The following is a 25,905-nucleotide window of genomic DNA, read 5'->3' on the forward strand; positions in this document are numbered from 1 at the left end:
TATGCACAGAATGTTTCTACTCAGCTTCCGGTTTGTTGGCAACAGTCACTCTGTTTTTGTTAAATATAAAATTTACGTTTCAAATAGAATCGTTTTCCTGCTGTCTCTGCATGGTAGGCGGGCAGAGCTGTAGCTGTATGTTGGACATCTTCCTCTTCAAACTGACCACACTTCCAAGCTGCTGAGCGCGATAAGGTCATTGTTATGGCCAAACTCTACGTCAATCACAGATCCTGTACACCTTTCACACACCTAAACTGGTATTGATGAAGGCAAATATTGATGAAGTAAATTCTACCAACAACAGCCTTCAATCAAAACGCACCCCTTCTCCCCAGGTAGTGAGCACAATCGCATATAAAAAAAGTTAGCTGAGGAGTCTGGGAAAGAGGGTAATTGTCCCTTGTGTATTTGGTCGCACCTATTGCTGGTTTATACTCAATGGAGGATGTGACTTTGGCACTCATTTTCCAGAGTTTCTGTCTCTCTTCCTTTTGAGGAGTTTCTCTACCCCTGCTGAGTTGACAAGCTGAATACTTACCTTCCCCCTCCATACCTCTATTCTCTAACTTGAGTCAAGTGCCTAGTCATCGCTCAGCAGAAAGCTCGTAGGTGCAACCCATAGTTTTTTTTTAAAGCTGTAATTAAAATATTCCTTACAAAAAAAATGAGAGCGCGCGCTCTTTCACCCTCCCTATCTCTGCAATTTCCTCCAGCCCCACAATCCTGAAATATCTGTGCTCCTCTAATGCTGGCCTCTTGGGCATTCCGGATTATAAATCGCTTCAGAATTGGTGGCCGTGCCTTCAGCTGCCTGGGCCCCAAGCTCTGGAATTCCTTCCCTAAACCTCTCCGCCTCTCTCCCCTCCTTAAAACCTACCTCTTTGACCAAGCACCTGCCCTAATTTCTCCTCTGTGTCAAATTTTGTTTTATGACACTCCTGTGAAGCGCCTTGGGATGTTTTACTAAGTTAAAGGAGCTGTATAAATGCAAGTTGTTCAATCTGTTGCCAGGCAGAGTGTTAATTGTGACCATCATGCAGCTGCCCACTGGCTACGATGCAGAAGTAGGAATTTTGATTTTGACAAAAAACGCTTCAACAATGAATGAAGCACGATAATGAACCAATATTGACTTATAATGCATCACATTCTCTGAAGGGTTCAGCTTGGCCTCGAGATTGCATTTTGCCTAAACAAAAAACAAGTAAACAGGATTGACTGAGGCTGTGTTATTGGACGTATGGTGCTATTTTTGAAACTGCCAACGGAACAGAAATTTCTGCCTTGCAAGCCAGCGATTCCTGCTGAAAATGCCCATTCAAAAAGGTTAAAAGCAGCACCAAGCTAAGGATTTATACATAAATAAGTGATGCCGAGACTCTTGTATAATTATACCTTGATCAACAACAAAATTAATTCCTCTATCACCGGTCCTTCTCATCACTCAAAGAAAGACTTGCATTTCTATAACGCCTTTCACGACCACCTGACATCCCAAAGCGCTTTACAGCCACTGAAGTAGTTATGAAGTGTATTCACTGTTTTAATGTAGGAAAAACAGCAGACAATTTGCACACAGCAAGCTCCCACAAACAGCAATGTGATAATGACCAGATAATCTAGTTTTGTTATTTTGATTGAGGGATAAATATTGGCCAGGACACCGGGGTATGGGCCCATCACTCGGTGACTGACACTGGGGTATGGGCCCATCACTCGGTGACTGACACTGGGGTATGGGCCCATCACTCGGTGACTGACACTGGGGTATGGGCCCATCACTCGGTGACTGACACTGGGGTATGTGTCCATTGCTCGACGACTGACACTGGAGGAAGGGTCCATAACTTGATGACTGACATGGGAGTATGTGTCCATAGTACCTAAGTGGCCACTTGGTGGTGAGCCTAAGCAGTGAGTGTTGGTCAGCTGTTTAACCATGAGTGCATCACACCTGAAAACCAATCCTGTTTTGTGTCCATGCATGTGTGTTTTTCAGCTAGGGTCACTGGATAATGATTAGGAGCAAAAGCTTTGCCTGCTATTCCTCTCTGTCACCCATGGGCACTGTGACCAAGAGTGGTGCTGTTCTGAAGCACAGACTGGGGTTTAAACCTGGAGCCTATTGGTTTGTATAAGACAATAAGGCAAATATGTTCTTGAAAAATCCTTCTTGACTACAATTGTGTAATTGTAATTTCCTTGTGCTTTGCACCCTGTTTCAGAGTATGGAATTTTAAGAATAGACAGAAAAGGCTGTGCTATTATTGGCATGGGGCACAAGCAGTTCAACTGCAGCACATTCTTTGCCCTCTCAAGGTGTGACTTGTTTAGTTTGATAGGTGCTAGCCTTTTGTCAACTGGCCATTGTTCACTTGTGAGCCTTGTGTTTCCAAGCTGTTTGATTGTGACGGGAGGGGTTATCAAACTACCTTTTCAAATAAGGTGGTGATCATAAAGTCCTCACATGGCAAGGTGAGTGGGAAGGACAGTAATTACAAACTCCAGTTTATTGTATCTAGTGGAAAATATCATAGTGTCAGCTGTGACTCAGTGGGTAGCACTCTGGCCTCTGAGTCAGAAGGTTGTGGGTTCAAGTCCCACTCCAGAGACTTAAGCGCAAAACTCCAGGCTGACACTCCCAGTGCAGTGCTGTACTGTCGGAGGTGTCATCTTTCAGATAAGACATTTAACCGAGGCCCCAGTGTCACTCATGGAGCTACGGACCCATACCCCAGTGTCAATCAATCATCGAGTGATGGGCCCATACCCCAGTGTCAGTCACCGAGCTATGGACCCTTCCTCCAGTGTCAGTCATCAAGTGATGGGCCCATACCCCAGTGTCAATCACCGAGCTATGGGCCCATACCCCAGTGTAAATCAATCATCGAGTGATGGGCCCATACCCCAGTGTCACCACCGAGGTATGGACCCTTCCTCCAGTGTCAGTCGTCAAGTGGTGGGCCCATACCCAGTTGATAGCCGCGCAGCTTAAAAGGACTGCCTCACACTTAATCCTAAACAGCTTGCATTGACATAGCGCCGTTAACGTACCGAGGTACTTCACAGGAGCGTAATGAATTTGACACCAAGCCAACATAAGGAGTCACTGTGCACGACCCGCTGAGTGTTTCCGACATTTTCTATTGTTATGTGAGGAGATATTAGGGCAGATGACCAAAAGCTTGGTCAAAGAGCTACCTTTTATGGAGTGTCATAAAAAGGAGGAGAGGTGGAGGGTTTCAGGAAGAGAATTCCAGAGCTCAGGGCCAAGACAGTTGAAGACATGGACGCTAATGGGCTGGGGTGAGGGAAGTCGGGGTACAGGTGCTTGTGAACTCTCCACTGTCACACTGTTCGATGAATGTAATTATGCACATGTGAGTATGCTCACAGGTTTCTAAAGCTGTTGAGTTGGGAGTGGCTTAGCCTGTTGCGTGATGTGCACAAGACTCAATAAAACCCCAGCCAGCTGGGTTCCGGGGGGATCCACGATGGGACAGGTGGTTGTGAGCCTGGTGGATGAACTGGTAATGTGTAGTGTGATTGTTAAACCTTTGCTAATAAACCAACTAGTTCTTAATAGCAATGTGTTACTGTGAATTCTTAAGCAAAGAACCCATGAAGCAAATACATTACAATGACCATCCAGCAACAACAGTTTACTGCACGGCACTCTTGGTTCATTCTTTTCGCTCATGTGGCTACCCCCACGACAATTGTTAGACTCAATCTTCTGCAGTATTTTTCAAAACTCCTCCCCCTTTTCTGAAGGACATTAGCCAGCTCTTAAGGGGAAAAAAGTAGCTCGAGGAAAGAATAGGACTTAATCCAGCGGGAAACTATTAACCCTCACTGTGCTCGAAAGATAGAATTATATTTCATCCTTCACCACCGTCCCCTCCTCCAAGGTCAAATAGAGCAAGGTGAAAAGATGATGCTGATGGAGAGTATGATACGGAACTGTTAAATACTTCTGTGGGGTGCAGGGAAGAATTTACGACGCCTGTAATTTCGTTTTAAGCTACGTGATCAAAGAGACATAACCGAGTACAGGAGAGTGCAACTGTGCACACTAGGTGTCACCGTCCTTGCTAATCTCTTCGGCTGATGGCACAGAGAAGGTGGAAAAGAGCATATAATTGTGCAGTGTCGGTCCTAAAATACAGGATTCAAAATCTGTATACATAACATTGCAGCAAAGTCCCCAAGTCTGAGTGCCTTTCACCTTTACACCGCACGTCGATTTCCTTCTGCCTCTTATAAATTTCCGAAAAGAAAAATTGGACGAGTGCAATTGAAGGGGAGGGGCGTTCAGCACCACGACAGTCTCCCGATGCCACAAAATGTGCCTATTCAAACCCTCTTAACATCCCCCCCCACCCACCGAGAACACAAATCACCAAAATAAGGGGAAATAAAATAACTGCGCATTCATTGTCACAAGATCTTAAAGTAAATGATTGCTGTATTTTCTCCATCTCCCCCTCTTGCTCTCTCCCTCCATAAGTTGTTAATCTTAACTGGGGCACCGCTGAAAATGTTTCGGGATTTTTTTTTAGCCCAACGTGCATTGTTGCTGTTTAAATTAAAGTCGAACTATTGCCGTCTCTCTCAGTTGAGAGGAGATTGTTGAAATGCACTTGGAGTGAATGGGACATGTGCGGAATCCGAGTCAATGTATCCATTTCTCAGCGTCCCATTCTGTCTAAATTGATATAAAATGAATGGATACAAAATGTATCCGACACTCACCGACTGCACACAAGTGGAATGTCGCTGGGATCTCGATGAAGTGGCGATGTAGCTCTGTCTGTCTGTCTGGGTCCCTTCACGTTGTTATTGTCTTGCTCGCTTCTTCCCCCTCTGATTATTAACTGAACTGATCTCACTCCGACTGAGCAGCTGCGTCACGGCTCCACTGGGAAGAGGAGGGAGGAGAATGGGTGAAAATGGGGAGGGATCACAGACAGGCACACACACACAATCCAGACAGAAAGGAGCCCGCCGCAATGAGAGAGAAAAAGCGTGAGTCACTGTGGCAACAGTGTACAGAGGATCTACTCCGCCCATCTCTTTCTCTCTCTCTCCACCCCGGGAAATCACACTGTGAAGGGAGTGAGTGACTCCACCTCCAAGCACTGCATCGGTATCACAACAAACTCTATTCCATAAACATTGCAAAATAAAAGGTTTAATATGAGATTGGGGGTTATGAACAACAATTCTAGGTGCAAAAAGACCATATGAGGGGAAGAGGATACATTATGTAGCAAACAGCGACACGGTTCATAAATTTTTTTAAACACTGGCATTGTTGGAAATCCAATGTTTATTTACTGCTTTTGAAGTTTTACACCAGATCAAAATATTATTTCCAAAGATAGGCTTGAATGTATGTAGTATATCACAGCTCAGATACAGTGAAATGGCCAGGTATTTCTATACAGCAAGACGTCACAAAATCAATCAGGTGAATGATTAATTAATTTGCTGATGGTTTCGGCAGGAATGTTGGTCAGGAAACCAGGAGAATTCCCTTGGGAAAGTGTGGAATGATATTTAACACCCGAAACCCTGGAACAAACAGACAAGAGTTGACAAATTAGGGCTGTTTTAATTCAAACAGAAGAGATTCAGGGATGATTTGATAGTTGCTTAACATGACCAAATGAGTTGACAGGTTAGAGAGTGAGAAATTACTCCCACTGGTGGGCAGTCCAGAACAGGGGAGCAGAACCTTAAAATTAGAGCTAGGCCATCCAGGAGTGATGTCAAGAAATCACTTCTTCACACAAAGGGTCGTGGAAGTCTCGAACTCTCCCCAAAAAGCTATTGCCAGGAGGTCAATTGAAAATGTCAAAACTGAGCTTGATCGATTTTTGTTAGGCAAGGATATTAAGGGTTAAGGATCCAAGGCCAGTAGAGGGAGTTAAGATACAGATCAGCCATGATCTTAATTGAATGGCGGAACAGGCTCGAGGGGCTGAATTTACCCACTCCTGTTCCTATATTGCATGAAAGATGTAATTGCACTAGAGAGGGTACAGAGGAAATTTACAAGGCTGTTGCCAGGACCGGAAAATTTTAGCTATGAGGAAAGATTGATTAGGCTGGGGTTGTTTTCTTTGGAATAGAGGAGGCTGAGAGGAGATTGAGTTGAGGTGTATAAAATGATGAGGAGCTTGGATAGTGGATAGGAAGGACCTATTTCCCTTAGCAGTGGGGTAAATAACCAGGGGGCTTAGATTTAAAGTAGTTGGTAGGAGGATTAGAGGGGAGATGAGGAAAGCTCTTTTCACCCAGAGGGTGGTGGTGGTCTGGAACTCACTGCCTGAAAAGGTGGTAGAGGCAGAAACCCTCATCACATTTAAAAAGTACTTGGATATGTACTTGAAGAGCCGTAACCTACAAGGTTATGGACCAAGAGCTGGAAGGTGGGATTAGGATTTGCAGCTCTTTGCCGACCCGCACGGACACAATGGGCCGAATGACCACCTTCTGTGTCGTAATTTTTCTATGATTCTATAACAAAAGGATGGGATATGGTAGATAGAAACAGGTTGTTTCCAGTGATTGAGTGACCTAGAAAAAGGGGACATAGAGATAAGATTATATGCAAGAAATTTAGGACAGCGAGCAGGAGAACATTTTTTTTTACAGAGAATGTGAGGCTGTGAAATGGACAGCCAGAATCAGTGATTGAAGCAGAGATTAAGTCAACTTTTAAGAATAGGTTAGATAGGTGGTGGGAGGAAAGGAAAATAAAGGGATAAGGAATAGAGCGAGCACGTGGGATTCTGACTATTGTTCCTGTGGAGGATAAACACACACATGTTGCATCGAATGGCCTGCTTCTGTGTTTTCGGTTCCCCCCCCATAGACTCCGTTCCCTAGCCACTCTATCCCGCTCCCTAACATCTGCCTGAGGCTGAACCACACTGTTCACAATCTTGGTGTCATATTTGACCCTGAAATTAGCTTTTGATCACATATGTGCAGCATAACCAAGACTGTTCATTTCCACCTCCATAACATCACCCGTCTCCACCCTTGCCTCAGCTCATCAGCTGCTGAAACCCTCATCCAAGCCTTCGTTACCTCTAGACTTGACTATTCCAACGCACTCCTGGCTGGCCTCACACGTTCTACCTTACATAAACTTGAGGTGATCCAAAACTCGGTTGCCCATGTCCTAACTCGCACCATGTCCCACTCACCCATCATCCCTGGGCTCGCTGACCTACATTGGCTCCCAGTTTAGCAACACCTCCATTTCAAAATTCTCATCCTTGTTTTCAAATCCCTCCATGGCCTCGCCCCTCCCTATCTCTGTAATCTCCTCTAGCCCCAACCCCCCCCCCCACCCCACTCCTGCCCCCCGAGATGTCTGCACTCCTCTAATTCTACCCTCTTGAGCAATCCCTGATTATAAATCGCTCAACCATTAGTGGCCATACCTTCTGTTGCCTAGGCCCGAAGCTCTGGAATTCCCTCCCTGAACCTCTCTGCCACTCTTTCCTCCTTTAAGACGCCCCTTAAAACCTACCTCCCATCTGCCTTAGTTTGTCCTTATGTGGCTCGAACATTTTGTTTGTTAATATTCCTGTGAAACGCCTTGGGATGTTTTACAACTTTAAAGGTGCTATATAAATACAAGTTGTTGTTGCAATTTCTGTGAACCATCTCACCTGAAGGACAGCACCTCCAAGAGCAACTTGCATTTATATAACATCTTTAAGGTAGAAAAATGTTGCAAGGGGCTTCATAGAGGTGTAGTCAGAAATAAATGAACGCTGAGCTAAGGGATGAGATATTAGGAGGGGTTGGTCAAAGAAATAGGCTTTAAGGAGGGTCTTACAGGCGGACAGGTGTATGAAATTCCAGTGAGGGGCTTGGATGGCTGAAGGCTCGGCTGCCAACGGTGGAGCAAAGGAAGGATGGGTGCACAAAAGGCCAGAGTCGAAGAATCGGAGAGTTTGGGGGGTGGGGATGCATGGTGCATGGTTGTAGGACTGAAGCCACCACACTGCACTGTCAGCCTAGATCACGTGCTTATATTAAGGTTTCTCGGGGGAAACGTGCGAACAACAATCCTTTAACATAGTAAACCATTCCAAGGCGCTTCACAGGGGCGTTATCAAACAAAATTTCATCCTGAGCTACCTAAGGAGATATTAGGATTGATGACCAAAAGTTTGGTCAAAGAAGGTTTAAGGAGGGACTTAAAGGAGGTGGAAAGGCGGAGGGGCTTAGATGACAGTTAATCTCCGGCAACACTTGTGAATATCTTTTTGTGCATTTAAAATATTTGCTGCAATCTCTATAGTGCACCTATAAAGCAAAATGCTGTGCCAACATACACTTCAGGAAACAATTGTATACCATGGGTAAATACACCCAACAGGGTGGTACTGATATAACTTGCATTTATATAGCGCCTTTGATGTAGTAAAACGTCCCAAGAGGCATCACAGGGGCGTTAGCAAACAAAATCTGTCACCGAGCCACATAAGGAGATATTAGGACAGATGACCAAAAGCTTTGTCAAAGAAGTAGGCTTTAAGGAGCACCTTAATAGTGGAGAAAGAGTAGAGAGGCGGAGAGGTTTACGGAGGGAATTCCAGAGTTTACAGACCAGGACGGTCTCTTATCTGGCTGAAGTCGGCAATTTGTTAGAACAGCAAGGAGTAGACTATGATCGGCCTCAGTGACTCGAAAAATCACGAGGGGTTCCTGCTCCTGATCACTAGCCAGTAAAGCTGGGTGGAAAGTGTGTACATGTGGATATCAGGTCAATATAGGATTGGGCTCACTGTAACATCTTTCCCCCAGATCTCAAATAGTATAGCAACACTCACCGTCTAGGCTCACACACGAAGATTGGTCACTTGGAACAGGTATTGGAGGGCCACTGGCACTAAAGGAGTTGTACTCCCACATAAGGCACTACCTTCAGGAGAAGAGGGGTAATGCGACAAAATGTAAAATATATATATAGATTTTATCACTGTTTTTCTGTGCCAATGCTAATGGGCTGTAAATTGCGGCCTCTCCGGGTGCGTACGATGTGCGCACACACCCGACGAGGCCCCGCAAGTTCCAGGTTAAGTCGCACAAAGCGCATGCGCCGAAACCCGGCACTTGTGATCTGTCAAAATGTCTTTTGACTGATCTCACGCATCCCCGGGAGAAAGACCTTCGCGGGCGGAGATTTGTGCTTTTTTCCCAGCGAATGTCCTTATTAATTTTTATATTAAAAACCCTGTACATTAAAGTAAGTTTATTTTTAACCACATTAAAACATTTATAAAACATTTTCAATTTCTTTTTTTTTCATAAAACATTCAATTTCAATTCATTTTAAATATGTGAGATCTTTTTTAATTATTGTGTTGTGTTTCTGTGTTTTGGGGGGTATTCTCAACGGAACTCACCATTAGTATCAATGTGAATATTGCATTGTGATTGGTGGTCCAGGCCCACGTGATCCCAGGATGCGTTTACATTCCTGGGATGCATGAGCCCATATGCCCAGATCGAGGCCTCGGAACAGAAGTGTTCATTCCTCCGGGGCCACCAGGTACTTTCGTTCATTTTTTTTTCGATCGGAAGCCTCCAACCCCAATTTTTGGCCCAGTATCTTTTCTGGCGAAAGGGCTGGGCTGTAAAACCTGCTTCTATGTTCAAGCATCCTAGCAGCAAAGATTGGCAGAGGTACACAACAGCATTCCTTCCAATTTTCCACCACATTTAATGGAACAATGTATAAGAACATAAGAAATAGGAACAGGAGTAGACCATACGGCCCCTCGTGCCTGCTCCGCCATTCAATAAGATCATGGCTGATCTGATCATGGACTCAGCTCCACTTCCCCGCCCCCTCCCAATAAACCCCGTATCCCCTTATCAGTTAAGAAACTGTCTATTTCTGTCTTAAATTTATTCAATGTCCCAGCTTCCACAGCTCTCTGAGGCAGCGAATTCCACAGATTTACAACCCTCTGAGAGAAGAAATTTCTCCTCATCTCTGTTTTAAATGGGCGGCCCCTTATTCTAAGATCATGCCCTCGAGTTCTAGTCTCCCCCATCAGTGGAAACATCCTCTCTGCATCCACCTTGTCAAGCCCCCTCATAATCTTATACGTTTTGATAAGATCACCTCTCATTCTTCTGAATTTCAATGAGTAGAGGCCCACCTACTCAACCTTTCCTCATAAGTCAACACCCTCATCCCCGGAATCCACCTAGTGAACTTTTTCTGAGCTGCCTCCAGAGCAAGTATATCCTTTCATAAATATGGAAACCAAAATTGCACGCAGTATTCCAGGTGTGGCCTCACCAATACCTTGTATAACTGTAGCAAGACTTCCCTGCTTTTATACTCCATCCCCTTTGCAATAATGGCCTTCCTGATCACTTGTTGTACCTGCATACTATCCTTTTGTGTTTCATGCACAAGTACTCCCAGGCCCGCTGTATTGCAGCACTTTTCAATCTTTCTCCATTTAAATAATAACTTGCTCTTCGATTTTTCCTGCCAAAGTGCATGACCTCACAGTTTCCAACATTATATTTCATCTGCCAAATTTTTACCCACTCACTTAGCCTGTCTATGGCTTCTACTTGCCAGCTTCACATATTACTGAAGCTGAGATCAGCACCTTTTTAAAAAAAATTCACAGGATGTGGATATCACAGCAAGGCCAGCAATTATTGCCCTCGAGAAGGTGGTTGTGAGGTGCATCCTTGGAGGTAACTGAATGGCTTGCTAGGCAATTAAATTTGCTGTGGATCTGGAGTCACAGACCAGGTAAGGATGGCATCAAAATCCACAGCGGGACCTTGGACAACGTGAACCACTTCCCATACCTCGGAAGCCTACTATCAGCAGGGGCAGACATCGATGACAAGGTCCAACACTGCCTTCAGTGTGCCAGCACAGCCTTCGAACGCCTGAGGAAGAAAGTGTTTGAAGAGCAGGACCTCAAATCTGGCACCAAGCTTATGGTCTACAGGGCAGTAGTGATACCCGCCCTCCTATATGGCTCAGAGACATAGACTATTTCCAGCAGACATCTCAAAGCGCTGGAGAAGTACCATCAGCGCTGCCTCCGCAAGATCCTGCAAATCCACTGGGAGGATAGATGCACCAACGTCAATGTCCTTGATCAGGCCAACATCCCCAGCATCGAAGCACTGACCACACTCGACCAGCTCTGTTGGGTGGGCCACATCGCAGCCCGACACGAGACTCCTAAAGCAAGTGCTCTACTCCTACACAGCAAGCGAGCCCCAGGTGGGCAGAGGAAACGTTTCAAGGACACCCTCAAAGCCTCCTTGATAAAGTGCAACATCCCCACCGACACCTGGGAATCCCTGGCCAAAGACCGCCCTAAGTGGAGGAAGAGTATCCGGGAGGGCGTTGAGCACCTCAAGTCTCGTTGCCGAGAGCATGCAGAAACCAAGCACAGGCAGCGGAAGGAGCGTGAGGCAAACTAGGCTCCCCATCCACCCTTTCCTTCAATGACTGTCTGCCCCTCCTGTGACAGAGACTGTAATTCCCGTTTTGGACTGTTCAGTCACCTAAGGACTCGCTTTTAGAGTGGAAGCAAGTCTTCCTTGATTTCGAGAGACTGCCTATGATGAAAATGTGGAGAAACTTCTTCACTCAGAGAATTGTGAACCTGTGGAATTCTCTACCATGGAAAGTTGTTGAGGCCAGTTCGTTAGATATATTCAAAAGGGAGTTAGATGTGGCCCTTACGGCTAAAGGGATCAAGGGGTATGGAGAGAAAGCAGGAATGAGGTACTGAAGTTGCATGATCAGCCATGATCTTATTGAATGGTGGTGCAGGCTCAAAGGGCCAAATGACTTACTTCTGCACCTATTTCCTATGTTTCTATGAAGGATGGCAGATTTCCTTCTCTGAACGGCATTAGTTTTTACAATAACCTGCTCGTTTCATAGTTACTTTTTCATCTAAATTCCAGATTTATAAAGCAGCTGCAGTGGGATTTGAACATATATCAGGAACATTAGTCCAATCGTCAGGATTCCCAGTAACATAACCACTACACTACTGTACCCACTGCAAGATTTTGTTGTGCCGCACACTGGTGTTCCAATGTGCTGAGTCATCGCCTTGTGAGAGAAGGAGAGAGAAGTCCGCTCAAAAAAGATGTGCATTTTCTTGATCTGGACATTTTGTCTTAATACTGCCAACATCTCGTCGGATTTAATACAAGTCGTTAAAAAAATAACTTTCTCCATTCATCCATTCAGCCAGTCAACTGAGCCTGGGGTGGAACCTTTGACATGGAGCTGTGATTTAGTTACATCAGTACTGGGATACTTGCCAGATATTACAGTGTTGTGCAGCATTTAATCACAGTGTTTAAAACTGGATGATTATAATGCAAGGTTCTACACATTGTTTGAATAAAGAAAGCAGACCAGACATAAAGAACGTTCAGTAAACCAATTCCCTGGAAGCCGTGACCTTTCTGAGAAAACAAGGTTTGAAAGATATGCAACCAGGCTAGAGAAACTCAAGTGTGGGTGGGTTAATGAAAGAAAGACTTGCATTTATAGAGCACCTTTCACGACCCACCGGACGTCTCAAAACACTTTACAGCTAATGAAGTACTTCTTGGGGTGTAGTCACTGTTGTAATGTGGGAAACGCAGCGACATATTTGCGCACAGCAAGCTCCCACAAACAGCAATGTGATAATGAGCAGATAATCTGTTTTAGTGATATTGATTGAGGGATAAATATTGGCCAGGACACTGGGGATAACTCTCCTGCTCTTCTTTGAAAGAGTGCCATTGGATCTTTCACGTCCACCTGAGAGAGCAAACGGTTTAACTTATCATCCGAAAGATGGTACCTCCGATAGTCATGCACTCCCTCCGTCCTGCACTGGGAGTGTCAGCCTCGATTTTTGTGCTCTGGAGTGAGACTTGAACCCACAAGCAGAGACGAGAGTGCTACGAATTGAGCCATGACTGGCACCTAATACGAGGGAAATAAGTCCTCCAATATATTATTCTTCATTTGTGTTGTTTGATCACTGGACACCTGTTAGGCCAACCCAAGAATCCAATAACCTGGGCTTGATGAAGGAAGCCCAAAATATTTTGTGCATCCAGGGCTTGTGCAAGCACTGCAAAGCGTTTCATTTGCACAGACCAAAGAGGAAGCCACAACCTGTTTAGAAGAATTCTTTCAACTTTTGTAGGTAGCAAGGAAGCCACCTACATATCACAATATGGACAGGTCTCCAAGGCCTGTTCTCATCCTTGTTTTCAAATCCCTCCATGGCCTCGCCCCTCCCTATCTCTGTAATCTCCTCCAGCCCCACAACACCGAGATGTCTGCCCTCCTCTAATTCTGCCCCCCTGAGCATCACTGATTATAATCGCTCAACCAGTGGTGGCTATGCTCTACCTTTCTTTCTTCCTTCAAGACGCTTCTTAAAACCTCTTTGACCAAGCCTTTGGTCACCTGTGCTAATTTCTGCATATGCAACTCGGTGTCAAATGTTTATCATATAATACTCCTGTGAAGCGCCTTGGGACGTTTCACTGCGTTAAAGGCGCTATATAAATACAAGTTGTTGTTGTTGTTGTTGTAGCAAGACTGCGCCTTCCATCTGGTGTGATTTGCCAGCAGAGGCCAGAGGTTCTGCCACTCCCCCTTCCCAAAATGTGAATAACCCCAAGGCGAAAAGATCAGCTGAGGTCAGGGGCACATCTCTGTGCCGGGCGTGTCATAGGGCTCCAACTAATGGACTACTGCTGCAATGCAACTGCTCATGTAATAACAATAAAAGGTCATGTGGCAAGTCATGTGACACAGTCTTGTTAAGGAGCCATCTTGTGTAGTGTGTATTTGTGTCAGTGATGTATAAAGATATCACAGGGCGGAAGTTCTGGCCTACCAGAGGTGCATCCCAAAATCCACAATAATCTAGGCTTGAGTGTATTCAAGGCTGTCAGACTGAGAAGGGAATCACAGTCGAGCTGGATCCTATCTTCGCCATATGGGCATACGCCCACACATTCCAACAAGGTTCGCTGAATAGTGATTAGGATCAGGAACCCAAGCTGATGCTTTCTTTCCCTCTCCAGCCCAGGGTCACTAACACCAATTGTAGAGCTTCAACAGATACAGCAGCTGGGAGCCGCTAATTCAGCAAAGGCTGCAAATTGAACCTATCGTTATTTTTGAAAATTGTTTGCGTTTCTGAAGTACATTACGTTTCTCTGCTTCCTCCTGTCTGGGTCATGCAATCTGTTTTCAGGCTTCTGCTGGTGCTGCTTTGAGCCGACTACTACAAAGTGCAAGAGCGAATCATACAGCACTGAAGGAGGCCATTCAGCCCATCGTGCCAGTTGCAGGCTCCTTGAAAGAGCTATTCAATTAGTCCCACTCCCTCTGCTCTTTCCCCGTAGCCCTGCAAAGTTTTTCCTTCGGGTACTTCTCCAACTCCCTTTTGAGAGCCACAATTGAGTCTGCCTCCACCACCCATTCAGGCAGTGTATTGCAGATCCTAACCATATCCTCTTGCCAATCTTGGTTGGGTTTCCTGAGGCTGGGAGGGAAACAAAAAAGACCGAAGAAGGAAGAAAGTCCCTCTTCTGATGTCGCTCAAACATACCCCTTTTGTAGGTTTTTAGAAATATGTACATTACCTTCTGTGATTTTGCCTCCGATTTTTCCTCCCTTTCTGCTCATCTCAAAAACAGGAACTCTTGCTGCGGCATGGGTGTACCGGAGATGGCAGCTGCTTCTGCTACCTTGCCGAAAAAGGCTTTCCGCGTGTGTGAGCCTGCACGATGAATGATCGTGGGATATTAAACTGGGGGTGGGGTGGTCATAGCTGACCCCGATCCTGTCCTTACAACTGCATTTCCATAGCAGATTGCGATCAAGTCCAATTACCCTCTCTCTTTGCCATTCTGAGACTCACTGTAGTACGACTGGTCACGGTCACGGCTAAAATGTTTCAACTGCGCATACACTAAGAATTAATAGTCACACCGTCCTAATTTGTCTAACACAGTGGGGGTAACTTTCAACTTTGGTTGGGGGTGGGGAGAGGCGCAAAATTAGCAGTAGTGGATCAGCCAATGGATAGGAAAAGATTGCTGGGGTGTGTAATGGTCGGCCGATCCAGTAGCACCAGTTTTCTTCCCCCTCAGAAGTTAAAATTTACTCCCAGGGTCAATTCACATTAAAAAAAGGACCTCCATTTATATAGCGCCTTTCACGATATCCCAGCCGCTTTACCACCAATAAAGTACTTTTTTTGAAGTGTAGTCACTGTTGTAACATAGGAAACACGGCAGCCAATTTGCGCACAGCAAGGTCCCACAAACAGCAATGTGATAACGACCAGATAATATGTTTTAGTGATGTTGAGGAACAACTATTGGCCAGGACACCAGGGATAACTCCCCTGTTCTTCTTCGAAATAATGCCGTGGGATCTTTTACGTCCGCCTGAGAGAGCAGACACCTTGGTTTATTGTCTCATTCAAAAGACAGCACCTCTGACAGTGCAGCACTCCCTCAGTGTCAGCCTAGAAGTCCCTGGAGTGGGACTTTGAACCCACAACCTTCTGACTCGGAGGCAAGAGTGCTACCCACTGAGCCACCACTGACATGACACAGTTACCCACTGAGCCATCACAGCCGAGGTGTTCGGATACTCCTTTCACAGAAACATAGAAATATAGAAAATAGGTGCAGGAGTAGGCCATTTAGCCCTTCAAGCCTGCACCATCATTCAATAAGATCATGGCTGATCATTCACCTCAGTACCCATTCCCTGCTTTCTCACCGTACCCCTTGATCCCTTTAGCCGTAAGGGCCATATCTAACTCCCTCGTGAATATATCCAATGAACTGGCATCAACAACTCTCTGCGGTAGGGAATTCCATAGTTTAACAACTCTCTGAGTGAAAAAGTTTCTCCTCATCTCACTCCTAAATGGCTTACCCCTTATCCTTAGACTGCGTCCTCTGGTTCTGGACTTCCCCAACATCGGGAACATTCTTCCTGCATCTAACCTGTCCAGTCCTGTCAGAATTTTATATGTTTCTATGAGATCCACTCTCATCCTTCTAAACTCCAGTGAATACAGGCCCAGTTGATCCAGTCTCTCCTCATGTCAGTCCATCCATCCCGGGAATCAGTCTGGTGAACCTTCGCTGCACTCCCTCAATAGCAAGAACATCCTTCCTCAGTTTAGGAGACCAAAACTGAACACAATATTCCAGGTGAGGCCTCACCAAGGCCCTGTACAACTAAGTCAGACCTCCCTGCTCCTATACTCAAATCCCCTAGCTATGAAGGCCAACATACCATTTGCCTTCTTCATCGCCTGCTGTACCTGCATGCCAACTTTCAATGACTGATGTACCATGACACCCAGGTCTCGTTGCACCTCCCCTTTTCCTAATCTGCCGCCATTCAGATAATATTCTATCTTCCTGTTTTTGCCCCCAAAGTGGATAACCTCACATTTATCCACATTATACTGCATTTGCCATGCATTTGCCCACTCACCTAACCTGTCCAAGCCACCCTTGATAGTTTGACTGAGGTGCAGTCGATAATATTTCAACCTCTCGGTACTAGATTGTTTTTCCCTGATAGATTAGTGCGGTTGTAGGAGGGTTAGAAAAAAAAAAAGGCTTGCATTTATATAAGGCCTTTCATGACCACTGGACGTCTCAAAGCGCTTTACAGCAAATGAAGTACCTTTAGAGTGCAATCACTGTTGTAACATGGGAATCGCAGCAATCAATTTGTGCACAGCAAGCTCCCACAAACAGCAATGTGACAATGACCAGAGAATCTGTTTTTGTTATGTTGATTGAGGGATAAATATTGGCCAGGACACCGGGGATAACTCCCCAGCTCTTCATCGAAATAGTGCCATGGGATCTTTTACGTCCACCTGAGAGGGCAGACGGGGCCTCGGTTTAACGTCTCATCTGAAAGATGGTACCTCCGACAGTGCAGCACTGGAGTGTCAGCCTAGATTTATGTACACAAGACTCTGGAGTAGGACTTGAATCCACAACCTTCTGACGTAGAGGCGAGAGTGCTGCCCATTGAGCCACCACCGACACAAAAGGAAAACAAAGCTGAATAATACAAATATATTCAATTTATATGTTAAACTAACATTGATGTATGTTTATGTTTTCTTTGTGAATAACACATCCTTTAGGTGATGATGGGAGGAGGATTGTGGGATTATTACTCCTTTATCCGTCACATGAAACTCTTAAGGCTCAAAATTGGTCAGGAGTTGCTCCGTTTTTTTTGGAGCAACTTGATTTTTCTGGAGTATCTTAAAAATCCGCATTTTGCACATTCAATTTGCGCCAGTGTAAGTGAGTTAATTACGATTTTTTTAGTTTAGATTTGTTTTTCTCAAAAGGGGGCGTTACCAGCCACCAATGCCAGTTTTGGCCATTTAGGCCACTTTGGCCAGCTAATAATTACTCCAAATCTACTGAGGCCAGCGTATGTGGCCACTTCAGAAAACCCTTGCGGAGAGTTAAGTAATTAGTGCAGGTAGGTACATCGGAGGCCAGCAGAACTTAATGACTTGACTAAGGAATGTGAATAGGATCAAACAGCTATACAGGACATCATATGACAAACTTCGCAAAGTTAATTTACTATACAACAGAAGCATTCATGGAAGCTTAAACTACAAAAATAAAAGAAGTCAAAGATAGTTGAATTAAATTGCCTTAATCTTACAACTAATTTAAACAACTATTTGTTTGCAATGATTATACTGGGTCAAAATTGAGCCCGTATTATCTAAATAAAGTCTATTTCAATAAATAAGATATTCTCTCAGTGTTCCTCTGTCCCTTATGTTCTTCTTTCACAATAGCACCAGGTGAATAGGCTTGACAAATGGTCACCACTATTCACAAGAGACAAAACATATTTACATAATTTTTTCAAAATATCCAAAAGTCCAGGAAAATGACAAGCCATTAAGAAAGTTCAAAAATAGCTACGGTGCATAAAATTTCAAACCTGAGGTTGATCGCACCGGGAGGCCACTCGGCCAGGGATAGGGGCGGGCATCGGGTCCCACGCACACAGAGAGGCTGGGGGCGAGGGGCTACTGCGCATGTGTGCACACTCCACTGCACATGTGCAGACATCCCGGCACTGTTTTCAGCGCAGAACGCTGGCTTCGCCCCCGACCCGACTGGCCACGCTGCGTGAAGACCGAGGAGAGGCCGGACAGCAGCTAAAGTGAGGAGCGATTTTTTTCGGCGTATTTATGAATGGAGAAAAACGGCGCATCTCCGGTAAGTGCGCTGTAAAAAGGGGTGGGTCAAATTTGAGCCCATAGTAACTGCTGAGTTATAAACATGAACATAACGTCATACCTAAATGAGATCACTTGTCAGCTCAGAGCCATCAGAAACTAATGAAAGGCAGGGATTAGGGAGTACAGAACCCTGGAAGCTCTCCCACTCCACAATCTGTTGGTTGCTGTCCTAGAGACTGGATTTTCTTCCATTTCGGTGACAATTTCAACTTTGCATCATTTTAGAGCTTCATTACTAACTCAAAAGCTTCTCATAAATGTGGCGGCTTCATTCGATGTTGGCAGTAAGCAAGATGGTGCTGAGCTTAAAGCACTGGGCATTCTGGGGACTAGAGGAGTGAGGGTAGTCGATGTGAGAACGTCAATGGGGCAGAAATACAATATGCGCAATATACAGGCTGGGAGGTGTGTCACATACAGGGTATTCTGCTTCTTAGACAATCCCTCGGAGTCGAGGATGACTTGCTTCCACACTAATATGAGTTCTCAGGTGACTGATGAGTCCAATGCGGGACCTACAGTCTCTGTCACAGGTGGGGCAGATGGTGGTTGGAGGGACGGGTGGGTGGGGTGCTTGGGTTGTCGTGCGCTCCTTCCTCTGTTTGTCCTTGGCTTCCGCGTGCTCCCGGCGAAGAGACTCGAGGTGTATATATAGGCTATATACATGGGCTGGGTGGGGTGTGTCACAGGGTAATAGACAAACTGGAGTTCAGGTAACATTAAGAGATGTTAATGCTTGAAACCAAATAATATGCATGTGTGTGTGTGTATATATATATATAATATATATATATATATAGGCGTGTGTCAGCCGTGGCTCACTCGCCTATGAGTCAGAAGGTTGTGGGTTCAAGTCCCACTCCAGAGACTTGAGCATAAAAATCTAGGCTGACACTCCAGTGCAGTGCTGAGGGAGTGCTGCACTGTCACAGGTGCCGTCTTTCAGATGCGACGTTAAACCGAGGCCCCGTCTGCTCTCTCAGCTGGACGTAAAAGATCCCATGGCACTATTTCAAAGAAGAGCAGGGGAGTTATCCCCGGTGTCCTGGCCAATATTTATCCCTCAATCAACATCACTGAAAAAACATGATTTGTTCATTATCACATTGCTGTTTGTGGGAGCTTGCTGTGTGCAAATTGGCTGCCGCGTTTCCTACATTACAACAAAGGCTATAAAACACCTTGGGACATCCGATGGTCATAAAAGGTGCTGCATAATTGCAAATTGTTCTTTGCTTTTTATATAAATTTAGAGAGGGTTTGTGGGGAAGGGTACTTTATTTCACTTTCAAAGAGATTTTTCATAGGAATAAGTGTCTATCAAGTTAGAGTATGTTTTATATGGTATCTTTATGAGTGAGGAAATATAAATAAGTAACTGTCTGTCTCAAAAGATGTTGCTTTAAACAGACGGCAAAACAGTCTGTTACTTTGCTATGCTGCAACATCATGAGCAGCTGGAGAGTCCAATTCACGAGCGATAGTCCTCATCGGCCATTCTCTCTTCAGCCTCTTTGGCATTGATGTTAAACTAGTATGTCAGCTGTGGCTCAGTGGTTAGCACTCTCACTTCTGAGTCAGAAGGTAGTGGGTTCCCATCCCGTTCGGAAGCACAATAATCTATGCTGACACTCCAGTGCAGTACCGAGGGAGTACTGCACTGTCAGCAGTGCTGGTTTTCAGATGAGATGTGAAACAGTGTCCCTGTCTGACCTTTCAGGTGGGTGTAAAAGATCCCATGGCACTATTTCGAAGAATAGAAGGGGATTATCCTGGCCTCCTGGCCAATATTTATCCCTCAATCAATATCACTAAAACAGATTATCTGGTCATTAGTACATCACTGTTTGTGGGAGCTTTCTGTATGCAAACTGGCTGCCGCATTTCCCACATTACAATAGTGACTACATTTCAAAAGTGCTTCATTGGCTGTAAAGCACTTTGGGGCGCCTGGTGGTTATGAAAGGGGTTATATAAATGCAAGTCTTTCTCTTTCTTTCATTTCAAGTCCCTCCTACAAAGGTATTTAAACCTGAGCCTATGTTGGCCCAGCAGTTTTGAAGCATCTGCAGCTTCTCCATACAGAAGATCCCTTGGACTATGCCCAATATAGATGACCAAGCCACCAAACTATGTTTGAGAATCGTTATTAGACTTGGCAAATTAGCTTCTCCAAGTACTTTGGTGTCAGGAACTTTGGGGTCGAAATTGCTTCTGGCCGTTTTTGAGGCAGTGTTGATTTTGGCGCCGGGCATTAGGTGTAGCCTCAAACTGCTAAATTCAGTTTTAACACCCAAAGATGAGAGGGCAGCACTAAAAGTGGCATTGTACATTCATCCTCGGTGCCAATGAGGCGGAAGCACAGGAGGCTGACTCAATTTCGCAACGGGAGGCTGCGCCATATTAGGAAAAAAAACAGCAAGAAAAGGGAAGAAAGAAAAAAGAATGAAAACTTCTCCGATCCACACACACACTTCCCTACTCGTAAAACTAATGAAAACATGCAGCAATAAATAAAGAGAAAAACTTACCTTCCTTTCTGGGCGATTCCGCCCGAGGAGCGCTCTTTCATCACCACTTTTTTCAGGCCGTATGGCCACCTGCCGGTACAGCAGCCGTACAAAGCAAAGATCACGACAGAGGTGTCAAAGAGGCGTTGTACGCTGGATGACGTCACCACACGGGCAGCGTTAGCCTGTGCAACGTTGCCTCTTAGTGCCTCTGCTAAAGAGTCGGCTCCATTTCAGCCGGGGCGTGGACGCCGCTTAACGACGACGGTAGGCCTTTGCCGCCCATTTTCCGCCTCCCGCCGGAGCTCATGGGCGACACCCACAACCCAATTTCAACCCCTTTGTCTTCCCAATTGATATTTAGAATACAGCAGGGACAGCGTGTGTGGAAAGAGTTTAGTTTTCTCTCATGCCTGGTGTAGGTGGCCATGGAGAAGTGTGCGCAGAACACACGGTGCGTAGACTCATATCTTGGTGCTCAATTGAAATTTCCTATTGTTCCACATGCACTTAGTCAATTGGCCGAATATGGTTGCTGCCTTCTGAATGCGAGAGTTTAGCACGTCACCTGGAGAGAAGTAAACTGATACAGTCGATCCGCGGTAGCAAACTTGCCTACAACCTCTAGCATGGCGTTAGCTATTGAAACTACTGATGCATGCGACACACCCTAGTCCATGATCACTGTCTTCTTTAGACTAATGGTTAGTCCAGATTCATCACAATCCAGCAGAAAGCTACTGCAGAGCTGTTCAAAATCCACTTTACTGCGTAAGACGAGCACTGCATTGTCAGCAAAAAAAAGTTCTCAACATGTTTGATGTTAGTTTTTGCTTTTGGCCGTGCAATATTAAAGAGTTTTCCATCTGATCTTGTATAGAGTAATGCATCCTCGGGACAAGCATAACAAAGCATAAATAGTGTACTTCATAAAGCAGCGTGTTGCAGTGAGGGTAATAATGTGAGTTCTCTATTAGTGAGGCATTCATAAACAGTGTGTGTTATGTTGGATCTAGCCTAGATTTCGCAATTCCACTTTTTAAAAGCTCTGAAAGATGTCTAAAACCCACATGGGGGCAAATACTTCCATACAGGCAATGGCAGGATGCTATTTGCAATTGGACAGAGCATGCCCAGTCTAAACAAGAAACAGTTTGCTCAGAATAGTAAATGCAAAAAGCTATTCTGTGCACTCAATGCTGCAGGAGGTCGAGGAGCTCATGAATTATTGAGTTGTGAAAGAGTAGGATTAGTTTTCCCTCTGATGTAATCGTTTAAGAACAGTGCACGCTGATAGTGGCACAATTCATTTCAGTTTTCTTCTTATTGTCTCCCAGGTTTTATTTTGAATTCTCATAGGTTTAAGTAGTGGCCTTTCAGGTGGAACATTTGCCAGAGCTTTGTTTGGCATCTAAGTGCACCACATTCTAGGGCTTCCCATAATTTACTTGGGGTGTCACATTTTCCATAAAGGCAAGAAAGGATCTGACGCTGAGCTGGGTGCTGTTTATCCTACAAGTGATCCTCAAGCTTATTTTCAAAAAAAAATCAATTATTTTATCTAATCAGAGAATGTTACAGAAGGAGGCCATTCAACCCATTGTGCCTGTGCCAGCTCTCTGATAGAGCTATCCAATTAGTCCCACTCCCCTGCCCTTTCCCAAAGCCCTGCACATTTTTCCCCTTCAAGTAATTATCTAATTCCCTTTTGAAAGTTATTATTGAATCTGCCTCCTCCACCCTTTCAGGCAGTGTATTCCAGATCATAATAACTCGCTGCATTCATCTTTCGGATGAGACATTACATCGAGGCCCCGTTTGCCTGTCTCCCCTCTCAGGTGGACGTAAAAGATCCCATGACACTATTTCGAAGAAGAGCAGGGGAATTATCCCTGGTGTCCTGGCCAATATTTATCCCTCAATCAAACATCACTAAAAAATAGGTTATCTGGTCATTGCTGTTTGTGGGAGCTTGCTGTGCACAAATTGGCTGTCGTGTTTCCTACATTACAGTGACTGCACTTCAAAAATACTTCATCGGCTGTAAAGCGCTTTGGGATATCCAGTGGTCGTGAAAGGCGCTATATAAATACAAGTCTTTCTTTCTTTCATAAAAACATTTCTCCTCATCTTCACCCTGGTTCTTTTGCCAATTATCTTAAACCTGTGTCGTTTGGTTACCGACCCTTTTGCCACTGGAAGCATTTTCTCCTTATTCACTGGATCAAAATCCTTCATGATTTTGGAACACCATTATCAAATCTCCCCTTAACCTTCCCTGCTCTAAGGAGAACAATCCCAATCGGATCTATCTGTATAGTGATCAATTGTCGGTAGTAATTTTCTAACCTACCTGTCTCTGGAAATCTTTGTTAAGACATTAAGATTACTTCAAATCAATTAGAAAGACAGTTGGAATGGGAGAGGTATAGTGAGAGAATGCACACTGAGTACAGTTGTTAGGCAGTATCGATATTCTCATGATTGCTGTTCGTACAAAGCATTCATCAATCTTCCCAGTGCTTAAAACAAATCTGTGACCTTCACTTAAAACCTTCCTCGGAGACACTGTTGAGATTAGGGAGCTAAGAGACAAACTCTGCCCTAATACTTTGAGTTAAGGCATTTTGGAGCCTCTATTTTCTCTTTGACTGCTTTTAGGAGGATTGGAGTTACTCATCTTTAAGTTCTTAGGCACCTGATCAACATAACACACATTTCATTTACTGTAGCATCCCACATAAACTTTGTCCAACAGAAATTGCTGTACTGTGGAATCATCACAAAAGTCAGCTTTAGTGGAGCCCAGTTTGATAGTATTAAAAACTCCAAAGGCAGATCATTGGCAACAGTGAGATTAGGAAAATAAAACCATCGCTAGATTGTAAATTCATTTAAGTGGAGCTAGCTTAAAATAATCATGCATACAAACACCCCTCTCCCCCCTATACCCAGGATTGACTGAATTAAACCCACTGAACAGAAAGACAACCTCAGTTTATTACAGGGGTGTAAGCAGCAAATTTAAAATCATATACAGGTTGAACCTCCTTTATCCAGAACCCTCGGGACTTGGCCTGTGCCGGATAAGGGATTTTTCCGGATGAGGGATGGTCACGTTAAATTGGATGGTTACAGGTACTGAGCAAGGGGGATATCGGGGCTGGCTGGCTTGGGGCTGGGAGTGCGGCAGAGCGATCATGGGGAGGGGCGGTGGATCGCGGAGTCAGGCCAGCGATTGCAGGGGTTGGCAGCGAGGAAGGACTTCAATTTGTTCAATTTGTTCATGTTGGAGTTCTGCACATGTGCCACCTGGTGGCCGGGAATGGTTCCGGATGAGGGGTGGTTCCGGATAAGGGAGTTCCGGATAAGGGAGGTTCAACCTGTACAATCCTTTCAAATACTTGTGTCCCAGGGAGTAAAAATGCCAGAGTTTTCAATTAAAAATGGTGTATTCTGGTCAATTTTAGAACACTATTAATCCTCACAGCTTTTTTTTTACTTAACCACATTTTAAATTTCAAAGACACTTTTATGTAAGGTTGATCGCTACAGAACTTTGAATCAGACATTCAGGATTATAATGGGAAAGGACTCTTTCCAATATTGGCAGGGACATAACACATCATTGACAAATGTGGCGGGTTAAATTCCAAACATCGACTACTTAATTTGCTGTAAGCACATTCATATGAACACTGCTTGTGCCTACAAACACTCAGTTTAACTGTAATGTTTATTGTAGGTGTCAGTGGTAGCACTCTCACCTCTGAGTCAGAAGGTTGTGGGTTTAAGTCTCACTCCAGAGTCTTGAGCCCATAATCTAAGCTGACACTCCAGTGCAGCACAAAGAGAATGCTGCACTGTCAGAGGTACTGTCTTTCAGATAAGGCCTCTCAGATGTTGTAAAAGATCCCACAGCACTTTTCAAAGAAGAGCAGGGGAGCTCTCCCAATGCAAGTCCCCCGTACACCTGAAATGGGGTCTTCTCCTGGCCAATATATATCCCACAACCAACATCACTAAAAAAAAAGATTATCTCACCATTATCACATTGCTGTATGTGGGTCCTTGTTGTGCACAAATTTGCTGCTACATTTCCTACATTACAACAGTGATTACACTTCAAAAAAGTATATTGGCTGTGAAGTGGTTCGGGACGTCCTGAAGACCTGAAAGGTGCTGTATAAAGGCAAGTTTTTATTTTCATCCTCTAAAAGCTTACACTAATACTCAATGTCAGAACAATGCCAAAATAACTCATGGCTGTTCTAATGGAGTCTTCCCAACCTCCCAAATCCCCAACCTCTACCACCTAGAAGGACAAGGACAGCAGGCACATGGGAACACCATCACCTACAAGTTCCCCTCCAAGTCACACACCATCCTGACTTGGAAATATATTGCCGTTCCTTCATCGTCGCTGCGTCAAAATCGTGGAACTCCCTCCCTAACAGCACTGTGGGAGACCTTCACAACACGGACTGCAGCGGTTCAAGAAGGCAGCTCACCACCAACTTTTCAAGGGACTGCATGCTAGGGTCTTAAAATAAGTGGCTGCAGCGATACTGGATGCATTGGTTGTAATCTACCAAAATTCCCTGGATTCTGGAGAGGGCCCAGCAGATTGAAAAAAACGCATATGTAATGCCACTATTTAAGAAAGGAGGGAGACAGAAAGCAGGAAACTATAGAGCAGTTAGCCTAACATCTGTCATTGGGAAAATGCTGGAGTCCATTATTAAAGAAGCAGTAGCAGGACATTTGGAAAAGCATAATGCAGTCAAGCAGAGTCAGCATGGTTTTATGAAAGGGAAATTATGTTTGACAAATTTGCTTGAGTTCTTTGAGGATGTAAGAAGCAGGGTGAATAAAGGGGAACCAATCGATGTTGTGTATTTGGATTTCCAGAAGACATTCGATAAGGTGCCACATAAAAGGTTACTGCACAAGATAAGAGCTCATGGGGTCAGGGGTAATATATTAGCATGAATAGAGGATTGGCTAAC

At 44.7% G+C, this 25,905-nt stretch overlaps 1 protein-coding gene across 2 annotated transcripts in view; it reads right to left on the reverse strand.

Moving 5' to 3' along the window:
* LOC139277606 (protein NDRG3-like) overlaps positions 1 to 9,045 on the reverse strand; it is a 130,798-nt gene extending 121,753 nt beyond the window's left edge. The window contains exons 1-2 of one of the 2 annotated variants that reach the window (XM_070896294.1): positions 8,865 to 9,045; positions 4,759 to 4,924 (exon numbers count right to left, since the gene is read on the reverse strand). The gene's annotated coding sequence lies outside the window, so the exon portion shown is untranslated. The remainder of the gene's footprint in view (positions 1 to 4,758; positions 4,925 to 8,864) is intronic. The other variant, XM_070896295.1, reaches the window with a different exon arrangement.
* Between the last annotated feature and the right edge of the window lie 16,860 nt (positions 9,046 to 25,905).

Source organism: Pristiophorus japonicus, chromosome 12 (assembly GCF_044704955.1).
Source record: "Pristiophorus japonicus isolate sPriJap1 chromosome 12, sPriJap1.hap1, whole genome shotgun sequence".
In the NCBI taxonomy this organism is placed as follows: domain Eukaryota; kingdom Metazoa; phylum Chordata; class Chondrichthyes; family Pristiophoridae; genus Pristiophorus; species Pristiophorus japonicus.